The sequence below is a fragment of the Gopherus evgoodei genome, chromosome 1 (genome assembly GCF_007399415.2).
Source record: "Gopherus evgoodei ecotype Sinaloan lineage chromosome 1, rGopEvg1_v1.p, whole genome shotgun sequence".
NCBI classification, from domain to species: Eukaryota; Metazoa; Chordata; order Testudines; family Testudinidae; genus Gopherus; species Gopherus evgoodei.
The window spans coordinates 258,889,286-258,901,476 of record NC_044322.1 but is presented as its reverse complement, the minus strand read 5'-3'; the positions used below and the strand labels follow the sequence as shown (position 1 = coordinate 258,901,476).

The 12,191-nt window shown below is 46.1% G+C and overlaps 1 protein-coding gene across 1 annotated transcript in view; it reads left to right on the top strand.

The window, feature by feature from the left end:
* The first annotated feature begins 11,585 nt into the window (after positions 1-11,585).
* AGK (acylglycerol kinase) overlaps positions 11,586-12,191 on the top strand; it is a 55,381-nt gene continuing 54,775 nt past the window's right edge. Inside the window, exon 1 of the mRNA XM_030543953.1 lies at positions 11,586-11,680. The gene's annotated coding sequence lies outside the window, so the exon portion shown is untranslated. The remainder of the gene's footprint in view (positions 11,681-12,191) is intronic.

Genomic DNA, 12,191 nt, shown 5'->3' with positions numbered 1-12,191 from the left:
AATGCATTCAGCCAGAAAATTGGACTGAAAATCAACCACAATAAGACAGATATCATGACCTTTAAAATCACCTCACGATCATCAGTACGGATAGAGGATCATGTTCTCACCAATGTAGAAACATTCACATACTTGGGCAGCACCATCAGCCAGGATGGTGGAACAAGCCAAGAACAAAATCAATAAAGTCAGGAACACCTTCAGGAGATTAAATGCAGTCTGGAAATCATCAAAATACAACACCAAAACCAAACTCAAGATTTATCAGAGCTGTGTACTTTCAACACTACTTTGTAGTGCAGAATGCTGGAAAATGAGAAAGTATGACATGTCCAAACTGTCTTTATTCCATACAACCTGCCTCAGAAAAATCCTCCATATCTTTTGGCCCAGAACAATCTCAAACCAAGATCTGTTGACACAATACAGCCAGGAGGATCTGAGCACCATCATTACCAGGAGGCACTGGGGATGGATCAGTCATGTGCTTCAGATCATCACCAGAATAGCAATAAGGTGGACACCTGAAGGCAAATGAAAACGAGGCTGCCTGAAAACAACATAGCGAAGAGCTGTGGAATCTGTGCTGAAAAACCTGGGGCACAGCTGAGAAACCACAGAAAGACTTCCCAGCAATAGACAGGAGTGGAGGACCTTCGTCACTGCTCTAAATGCCAGAGGCATAATAGGAACATGATGATGATGATGATAAACAGTACACTTATAAAGTTTGTGGATGATACCAAGCTGGGAGGGGTTGCAAGTGTTTTGGAGGATAGGACTTAAAATTCAAAATGATCTGGACAAACTTGAGAAATGGTCTGAAGTAAATGGGATGAAATTCAATAAGGACAAACGCAAAGTACTCCACTTAGGAAGGAACAATCAGTTGCACATATATAAAATGGGAAATGGCTGCCTAGGAAGGAGTACTGCGGAAAGGGATTTGGAGGTCATAGTGGATCACAAGCTAAATATGAGTCAACAGTGTAATGCTATTGCAAAACAAGCAAACATCATTCTGGGATGTATTAGCAGGAGTATTGTAAACAAGACACAAGAAGCAATTCTTCTACTCTGCTCCGTGCTGATTAGGCCTCAACTGGAGTATTGTGTTCAGTTCTGGGGGCCACGTTTCAGGAAAGATGTGGACAAATTGGACAAAGTCCAGAGAAGAGCAACAAAAATGATTAAAGGTCTAGAAAACATGACCTATGAGGGAAGACTGAAAAAATTGGGTTTGTTTAGTCTGGAAGAGAGAAGACTGAGAGGGGACGTAACAGTTTTCAAGTGCATAAAAGGTTGTTACAAGGAGGAGGGACAAAAATTTTTCTTCTTAACCTCTGAGGATAGGACAAGAAGCAATGGGCTTAAATTGCAGCAAGGGCAGTTTAAGCTGGACATTAGGAAAAAACTTTTAAGCACTGGAATAAATTGCCTAGGCAGGTTTTGGAATCTCCATCATTGGGGATTTTTAAGAGCAGGTTGGACAAACACCTTTCAGGGATGGTCTACTTAGTCCTGCCTTGAGTGCAGGGGACTGGACCAGATGACCTCTCGAGGTCCCTTCCAGTTCTATGATTCTATTCTATTTCCATATTAACTTTTCCCTAGGGAAATAAACAATACAATTTGACAATCAGGGAATATTCCTGAGCCATGGGGTAGTATTGAGAGGGAGGTGGCTGTGGGACAAGTGGTGTTTGCTGCAGTGCTGTGTTAGGAGCATCCCTTCTAATTCCTGGCTTGGGGAAAGTAAAGAAATCCTCCCAGAACCTGTTTTTCTAGTACAAGAGCAAAAGGAGAGCATGGATGGGAACGAAGAAATGTTATTCCCAGGCAGATTTTCTCTGAGTTACCCAACCAAAACTCTGCCAGTGTAATTTAGATCATTCTCTAAGCCAGTGGAGCAGGCATTAACTACAGATGTGACTAGCCTAGGGACCAGCAGCCTCGGGCAGTGTCAGAAATGAAGGCAAGAGAGCCCATCCTGAACATTTTCTGTTCTCACAGTCCAGAAAACCTCTTAGCTTGGCTTCACTAATTGCCTATTTTCTCCTCCCCCATCACAGGCTGTGACTTGCATTGGAAAGTGGGGATTAGGGAAGAAAAGGTAACAAGCAGACCCAGCAGATGCAAAGAGGATAGACACACAAATTGAAAGATGTGAGTAGAGAAACACTAAGTGGGAAACCCACCAAAGTCATACGTCTATTGAGGGATCCCATCTCATGTAAGGAAAAACTGCTGCCAGGGCCATCCTTAGCCATAGGCAGAACAGGCAGCCGCCTAGGGCACCACTAGGTCTGAGGGCACCGCTCTTCCGGGAGCCTAGACAGACGGGAAGCAGTGGAGAATGTAAGAGCATGGCTGCTGGGTCCTAGAGAGAGCCGAATGCAGCACAGTCTGAGGGAGGGGATTGGCTGCTGGGGTCTCTGGGAAGGGGTGGGGGAAGGAACTCACCTGTGAGTGTGACTCTTTTCCCTGGCATGAGGTGAGGCAGGCTTAGCGGTTCTGGCAGTATCCTTTGTTGTCCCCCATAACATCCATTCTTCTCTCCTCTACCCCACAGAGCACCCCCCCTTTTCTTCCTCCCCCCACAGAGCACCTCTCTCCCCCCTTCCCTCCATCAGGGTTGGGTGGGAGGAAAGGATGGCTGCCTGCCTGCTGAGGAATGACAGTGAAAGTAACTCACTTCCTTGCAGGCAGCCAGGATTGGAATGGTCACACAGGGCTGGGCTGGGGATAGCCAGATAGCATGTGTGAAAAATCAGGACAGGGGGTTGGGGTAGGGTGAGCAGATGTCCCACTTTTATAGGGATAGTCCCAATTTTTGGGTCTTTTTCTTATATAGGCTCCTATTCCCCCCCACCTCCCATCCTGATTTTTAACACTTGCTGTCTGGTCACCCTAGGTGGGGGTAATTGGTGCCTATATAAGACAAAGCCCCAAATATCGGGACTGGCCCTATAAAATCAGAACATCTGGATCTGGTCACCCTAGCTGGGGAGCGCATCTCTCCTCCGAGCTTGCAGTGATCCATCTCATCCGGCGGGAGCTGCACAGGGCTCCATGGGTGCCCCGTCCCTGAGATCAGATGCTGTGCTAACTTCACCATGGTCCGTTGGGCTGGTGGTGGTGCCCATTGGCGTGTGATCAGACCTGAGGGTTTGCTGCTGCTGTTGCCACTCTGCACCCCAAGAGGTGGATTTTGGAGTCCTGCAGCTTTCCACCTATCTCCTTCTCTACTGGAGCTGTTGGACCAACAGGCAGGGGGGTGAGCCAAGCAAGAAAGCAGTATTGTGTTGCCATTTAGATTGTCATTTAACAAATTTTGTTCACCAAAAATGCTTGCTCACAATCCTGAATTCAATTTCAATTTTTTTTAAATCAATATCTTAGCCAAAAACAAAAAATTACGTTGTTAACAATTATTTGTGACAAGTTTGGTATGGGGAAGGGAGTGGGCCAGTTTTCATCAGAGAAACAAGAAATGTTGACTGACTTTCCTGTAGCCCTGTTACTGCTAAATAGAGCCCTCCAACAACTGCTCATCTCCTTACTAGTGTATAGAGCAGGGGTCGGCAACCTACGGCACACATGCCAAAGGTGGCATGCAAGCTGATTTTTGATGGTACACAGCGGTGGGCTGAGCGGCTCAGTCTGCCGCTGCTCTGGGGTTCCGGCTGCTGCCCCATTGCCACCCAGGGTCCTGGCCGCCGGCCCCACTCAGCACCCACTGCTAGCCTGGGGACCCCCAAGAAACCCCAGGCTGGCAGCGGGCTGAGCAGGCCTGCGGTTGGTACCCTGACTGAGCTACTCAATCCTCTGTCAGCCTGGGGTTCCATTCACTCAGCTGGTAGCGGGCTGAGCAGGACTAAATTCAACGAAATAGGAAAACAAGAGCAACTAATGACAAAGTGCAAGAACCTAGAGCAATGGTCCCCAACCTTACCATGGCGGTGGACGAGCATCTGCCGAAATGCTGCCAAAATTCGGTGGCATTTTGGCGATGATGCCTCTGGATGATGCTGCTTGTCAGCAGCAAGCGGTGTCATCCAGAGGTGTCGCCGCCCAAATGCTGCTGAATTTTGGCAGCATTTCAGTGGATGCTCGTCCGCCGGCCAGTACGCAGGTGTACTGAGAGGCCCCTGCAGGTGCCATGGCACCCACAGGCCCCGCTTTGGGGACCCCTGACCTAGAGAGCCTCCTGAAGCATGGCGATTGTTTTGATTTAAATGGACTTGAACTGTACGAAGAATTGAGTATACTGTCATCAATGTTGCCACATGCAAAATCGATGATGGACATTGTACAGTTTATTCATACCAGCAAACTTCTTGATATATATATCCTAATGTATACATTACCACTCGTATTCTACTGACAATTCCTGTAACAGTAGCATCAGGAGAACGGAGTTTCTCGAAACTAAAGCTCATTAAAAACTATCTCTGCTCTACAAGGAGTCAGGAACACTTGACTGGTCTTGCTATTCTTGCAATTAAACAAGACATCACTTTGTCTTTGTCATACGATGACATTATTACTGATTTTGCAGCCAAAAAAGCCAGAAAGATTGCTTTTAATTAAAAACTAATCCGTTTCAATACCTCTTCATAGAAATTTCCAATAAAACATTGACAAATTAAAAAAATTATATTATTTGCATCATTCTGTCAAATCAGAATTTTTTCTATAGTGCTACTTCTTTAGTGCTAGTCCATCAGCATTACAGTGGCTTCACTACGTTAAACTGGTTTAACGTGGCAAGTTTTCCAATAGTGTCAGCTTATGTTTGTGTTGCTAAGAGCAAGACAGGCACAGGGGCACCAATTTAATAATCCCGCCTAGGGCACCATAAATCCTAAGGACGGCCCTGACTTCTGCCTTCTGCAGCCAAGCCTATTTCTATGCCTCAGCAGTGATAGAAAGGCTCCAGCCTACCAAAGAGTATCATAGCTGGAGGAATGTGTATGCTTACAAGGCCAGAGTTCCCTTCTGACATCCTGATCTGGAGAGCCACCTAGTGGGCCCTCTTCCAATTCTGAGAAAAATTTTTGCTTCAATGAAAAGGGACTGGTCACCTTATTCTAAACCAGGCCTGGTTTTAGAGATTCTGGTGGCCTGAATGAGACTGGATTACAATCCCCTAATTGGGTCAGAGACAATTGGAGACTTTGAGGCTGCAGTTTCTTCACCAACAAAATGAAAGCTTGAGTGTTTTGTGTCAGAAGCAAACATGTCCTTTTCCTGACCAGCTGAACATAAATAGCGTGCAGGGAGAGGAAGATAGTAACCAGGAACTCTGCTGCCTTTGTTTGTTAAGAATACGGTCGTATTCTGGCCTATCAAGCATGCAACTCCTATTGAGTGCTGCATTTGGTCAATTGGCAGTTTCCATTTCTGCCACTGAGAATCATGCAGGGAATTTGTTGAAGTACAGTCACCACTGGGTAGGAGTGGGCTCTGGTACTGGTGTGGGAGCTCTTGACTGTAGCCCTAGAATGTCCCACCATAACCGCACCCTTGCCTTGGCTGAATATAAGATGTCAGGGTTTGGATTAACCAGCAGACTAGTAGTATGATACAGAGATCTTCATTTTCCATTGCTGCAAAGATGAAAGAAGGGAACAAACAGATAGGGATGGGTGTGTGAGTGCAAGGCTCACAGCCTTGGCTCATCTACTTACCTAAAGACACTCCTATATGCATTTCTGGTGTAAGAACTAACTAGAGATTCAGCATGGTGCAACTTAATCGGCTACACTAGAATTACCCCATGAAGCTGCAGTTCTCACCTTCCACATGCAGCCCAGAATTGAGCCCAGGTCTGTTGCCTTCAGATCCTAAATTTGAACCTGTAGTGTTCAACGGTGACTTTCAGTGGAATTTGGGTTTATAACTCATAGTGCTTTTGAAAATGCCACCCAAACATACGTATCAGATGATGAATTGAATGGCCTATATGAAACAAGAAAGTAACTTCAGTCCCATTCTCAGTGGACAGGTCCAGATTACAGTGTGCCACCACAGTGGAATTAGTGGTGGTCTTAGGACAGATTAAGGGCAGATCTACATTACAGCGGGGATTGACACTCTGAGATCGATCCACTAGTGGTCGATTTAGCAGGTCTAGTAAAAATCTGCCAAACTGACTGCAGATTGCTCTCTAGTCAACCACTGTACTGTACCCCTGATGAGAAGAGTTAGGTAAGTCGATGGGAGATTTTCTCCCGTCAACGCCTGGCTGTATAGACCCTGCGGTAACTTGATCTAAGGTACGTCGACTCCAGCTACGTTATTCACATAGCTGGAGTCGTCTAGTGTAGGTCGACTTACAGCGGTAGTGTAGACATAGACTCAGTGTAAAAAGCCATGAAGACTGAACTACTTTGCCCCATGTGGGTGAGCAACTCAAGGACATTGGCCAGGTAGCGGGGAGAAGCTTTCCATTGCCTGTGCTCCTGCTGAAACTTCTGCCTGGCTAAAGAGAGGAATCAAGACATAGAGCTGTTCGTCAAGCATCTTTGAAATGCAGTGAATTTATGTAAGCTAAAACCAAAGATGTCCCAGGGGCAGTCTCATATTTCTCAGGCTGCTTCTGCTGGCAAACTTGACAGTGGTAGTGCAGGCAGGCTAGTAGAATGAGAAAAATATTACCCTTCAAACTGGGTTAGACCTGAATAACTGGGGATCAGGCATCACCCTACAACTGCAAACAATTTGTGGGCTAATTTCAGGTGATACATCTCAAGCTCCCATAACAAGCATTTTGACAGTTAGGCCATTCTTTTGGCCTCCCTCCAACCTACATAAACCCTCCAACAATCAGACAAGAAGAAAACATTTATTTCAGCTTCCTTCAGTCGGAAAAGGGCCGCAAATGCAGAACTGTTTTGCTTAGATTAAAAAATGACTACAGTATAGAATCCAGAGGGTGCTTTTGATTGACCCTTTACCTTGTCTTCCACTGCACCTGCTGTGCTGCGAATAGCCTTTAACATTGTATGAAAAATAATTGAATGCTTGGAAGAAGGTATTTAGTATATTCAGCAGCACAGTAGGTGTGATCTACCTTTAGGGTGATCAGCTGTCCACAGCCAAAAAATAGGACATGTATTTTTGCCAGGAGGGTTTTCAGCAAGGACTCTGCATTAGTACATAAGCAAAGCCAGATAATAAGGCAAGTGTAAAATTTGTTGTTTTCTTTAGTGCTACTAGTGACTTCAGCTCCACTGAAAGTGTCAAGGAAGTATCTAGAACTTCTAAGACAGATTCTTAGCTACTATAAGGGTACATCCACACTACCTTCCGGATCGGCAAGTAGGGATCGATTTATCGTGTCTCATCTAGACACGATAAATCGATCCCCGAACATATTCCCTGTCGACTCCGGAACTCCACCAGGGCGAGAGGCGGAAGCGGAGTCGACCGGGGAGCCACAGCCGTCGATCCTGTCCCAGGAGGACGGGAGGTAAGTCGATCTAAGATACATTAACTTCAGCTATGCTATTCTCGTAGTTGAAGTTGCCTATCTTAGATTGATTTCCCCCTACCCCCAGTGTAGACCAGGCCTAAGTCTGCACAGTATCATTGAAATCCACTGATTTACACCATCTGAGGATCTTGCTTTCTATGTGATTACATTCAAGAGAAAGCATCTAGCTGAATGCTAACTTTAAGTAGATACAAAGACCGATTTTGCTATTGTAGTGTCCCACTAACCTTATGGAAAGGCCCTTTTGCAATTTTATTCTAAAACCTTTTCCCCAGTGTTATTCCAAACCCTATTTTAAGGTGTTGATCAGTGCTTAATTTGTAATGAAAGAGGTACCAGGGCTCAAGCAATTTTTTTACATTCATAACTGATGCAGCAATCCCAAAGGTGCTGGGCTATGAACTGCCAAGCCTAGAGGTGCCAGGGCTCAGCATTGGTCTTGATAGACAATTATTCTTTGAGCTAAATTTCTCATGCTTACATTCAGCCCAGAGATGTTTATCTGTGTACGAACTTTGATATATTTCCATTTGGCCACTTCAGAGACCCCCCCAAGCATAGAAAATGCTTCAAACATTAACCATTTTCCAGACTGTTTTGAGTGTGTGTTTACATACTTAAAAAATAGCTTTATTTTAAAAGTTTACACTTGCCATGGCAGAAGTCTTCAATAAGCACATGTGGACTTGATATGTTTGAAGAGATTTGTTTAGGAAATAAAATTATAAGTATTTACCAGTTACTTCTGACACATCATATAGTGTCTCTGCATTTTAAAAAGTTATAACTACATATTGTACTTTCACAAAATAGGGAGAATGGGAGTGTTAAAAAAGGAGGACAATTGGCCACACTGCCTTAAGATAGGCAAAAATTAGGACAATCCTACAAAAAGTAGGACATTCAGTCACCTATTCTACCTGGATATAACTGGAACATTCAGCAGCACACCAAGTATGACCCTCTAAGCAGTGACTCTGAAAAAGGATTTTGGGGTTTCAGTGGATAATCAGCTGAACATGAGCCAGCAGTGTGACACTGTGGCCAAAAGGGCTAATGCAATCCTTGGATGCATAAACAGTGGAATCCTGAGTAGAAGTCGAGAGGTTATTTTATCCTGTATTTGGCAGTGCTGTGACCACTGCTGGCATACTGTGTCCAGTTCTGGTGCCCACCATTCAAGAATGATGTTGATACCTTGGAAGGGGTTCAGAGAAGAGCCATGAGAATGAAAAAAGGATTTGAAAACATGTCCTATAGTGATAGACTCAAAGAGCTCAATATATTTAGATTCATAAAGGTTATGGGATGATTTGATTACAGTCTGTAAATATCTGTACACGGAATAAATATTTAAAAATAGGATCTTCAGTCTAGCTAGCAGACAAAGGTATACCGTGATCCCATGGCTAGAAGCTGAAGATAGACAAATTCAGACTGTAAATAAGGCATATTTTTTTAACAGTGGGAGTAATTACCATTGGAACAATTTACCAAGGGTCATGGTGGATTCTTCATCACTGACCATATTTAAATCAAGTTTGGATGTTTTTCTAAAAGATCTGCTCTAGGAATTTTTTGGGGGAAATGCCATGGCCTGCGCTATACAGGAGGTCAGACAGTGATCCCCTCTGGCCTTGGAATTGCTGAATCTATGAGTGGACATATTCAGAACGTTTAACAACACAACAGATGCATTTGTATAGAGAAATAGCTGGAATATTTAGCAGTAAAAGATGTTTGTTGTATCAGGATGTACCTAAAATGTTCAACGGCAGTTAATCAAACCAAAACAGACCTTTTATTCCAAAGACAATTTGTTTCAGAGCATAAAATGAAACATTAGATATCTCACAGCAGGGAAAAGAACCCATTGGTTTTGGTCTGTTTTCTGTACACGAAAATGCTAAGGACAGAATGCCCCCTGGATTCTCTCCTACATCACCTCCATGACAGGCTTCTTGAATAGCCAAAGCACTATGACTGCACCATCACGTGCGTTGTCCCCAACGCATAAGAGGAATGAAAGTTATATTGTACCTGGGAGCTGGAAAAACAGCGGAGGGAACGACTCCTTTCTCCCAAGAGGCATAAGGCTCCCAGGATGTGGCCTGTGGAAAAAACAGTTACTCCTAGAAATTGTACCAGCAGCAGCTACATCTGCTGTAGCAGGAGCAAGTGTGTGCCAGCTGGTGCCTTTAAAGCCTCTGCACTCCTCTCTTATGTATGAGAGACGCTGCCAGCTATTTGTTCGTGAGGGCTGTTTGACTGGACAGGGCAGAGAAAGAGGACCGCGTAGCCCTGGAAGTCCCTGTTATCAGAAGAAGACGACTTGTACTGAGGCATAGGACTGATTCTCAGGAGCAAGTGTGGAGGGTACTTGCCCAGGAATGTCATATGGAGAGAGTACAGAGGGCAGCTGGGTGGAAAGGTAGGATGGGGTGTGAGAGTGAGGGTCAGACAGTGGGTTGGAGGATGGTTAGTGAAGGAGACTGGGGTGAGTGAAAGCTGGGTAAGGGTTACTTTGCTCTGGAAGAGGATTTTAGCAAGTGGATGAGATTTGTACATACTGGGGAACATATACATAACAAGACATATACATAACAACTAAGTAAGCACAGAATAGCAAAGTAACTTGCCCAGGGTCACACAGTGAGTCGGCAGTGGAGCTGAGTATAGAACACAGGTTTCCTGACTCCCAGTTCAGGGCTCAGTTCACACAGTAACCCCTGAAAAAACCCTTTATTCATAAAGGCCAGGAGGGACCACTGTGATCATCTAGTCTGACCTCCTGTATAACACAGGCCAGAGAATGTCCACAAAATAATTTCAAGATCACAGCTTTTAGAATCAGTCCTGATTTAAAAATTGTCAGTGATGGAGAATCCACCACGATCCTTGGTAAATTGTTCCAATGGTTAATTACTCTCGTTTTTAAAAATGTATGCCTTATTTCGTCTGAATTTGTCTTGCTTCAATGTCCACCCACTGGATCATGTTACACCTTTCTCTGCTATACTGAAGAGCCCATTATTACATATTTGTTCCCTGTGTAGATATTTATAGATTGTAATCAAATCACCCCTTAGCCTTCTCTTTGTTAAGCTAAATAGACTGAGCTCTTTGAGTTTATCACTATAAGGCATGTTTTCTAATCTTTTAATCATTTCATGGTTCTTCTCTGAACCCTTTTCAATTTATCAGCATCATTCTTGAATTGTGGGCACCAGAACTGGACATAGTATTCCAGCAGTGGTTGCACCAGTGCCAAATACAGAGGTAAAATAAGCTCTCTACTCCTACTCAAGATTCATGTTTATGCACCCCAGGACTGCAAATAGTCCTTCTAGCCACAGCATCACACTGTAGTAGTACGAGGTTTACAATGGTGCCAGTGGTGCCATGGCACTGGGCCCACAATTAGAAGGGGCCCTGGCTAGCCCAATCCCCTGGCTGACTCACCTGGAAAGGAAAGCTGCTCCTGCCCCTGTCCCTTCTCCACCCCTGCCCCTGAGGACTGCAGCAGGGTTGGGCTGGTCAGAGTGGTATGGAAGGGGCATGGGATGGGGAAGCAAGGGCCCAGCATAGAATCATAGATTATTAGGGTTGGAAGGGACCTCATCTAGTCCAACCCCCTATTCAAAGCAGGACCAATCCCCAGATCCCTAAATGATCCCCTCAAGGATTGCACTCACAACTCTGGGTTTAGCAGGCCAATGCTCAAACGACTGAGCTAGCCCTCCCTCGCATGCGGAGCCCCTTGGCAGCAGCTGGGGCTCCACTTACGCAGGCCCATCAAACCCTCACCCTGAGAAGCTCCACCTCCCCTGCATCTATATCACCCCCAGGAGCCCCCCCCAGACACCCTCCCCACTGCGCCCCAACCACCCAGACCCACCCCCCCCAAATGAGCCCCACCTCCCCAAAGGGCGCCTCTTACTACAGGCCAGGTGGCCTAGCGACGGACTCAGCCCAGCTCCCCTCCCCGCTGATCCTTCCCGCGGCCCCGCGCGGGTCGGAACCCAGCGCCGCGGGAGCTGTTTCCAGCGGGGACCGGCCGGGGAACGTGCTCGGGCGGCGGCAGGAAGGAGGCTGCGGCGCGGGGCGGGGGCTGCAGGGACCTGCGCCGGCCCGATCCCGGCTGAGCGTCCGAAGCCCCCGCCAGGCAGAGGCTGCGGGGTGAGCGGGGCGCAGGCGGCATAGAGGCTGCAGCAGGCGGGGCGCAGAGGCTGCAGGGGCCGGGCAAGCAGGGGGGCGCAGAGGCTGCAGGGCGCAAGGGTTGGGTCTTGCAGGCTGCACAGGGCATTGGGCTGTTCAGTTAGTTGCAGCACAGAGAGTCTCTCTCATTTGTTCTTTTTCGCACTCGATGGAGCCCTCCATGGTGAAAACAGTGTGTGGTGTATAGGCACTGAGTGGGTATATGTAGGGCCCTACCAAATTCACCTCCATTTTGGTCAGTTTCATGGCCATGGGATTTGAAAAATCATAAATTTCATGATTTCAGTTATTTAAACTGAAATTTCACAGTGTTGTTAGTTGTAGGGGTCCTGATCCAAAGAGGAGGGGGTGTGGGGGGGGTATGTGTCGTAGAATCATAGATTATTAGGGTTGGAAGGGACCTCAGGAGATCATCTAGTCCAACCCCTTGCTCAAAGCAGGACCAATCCCCGAATGGTCCCCTCAAGGATTG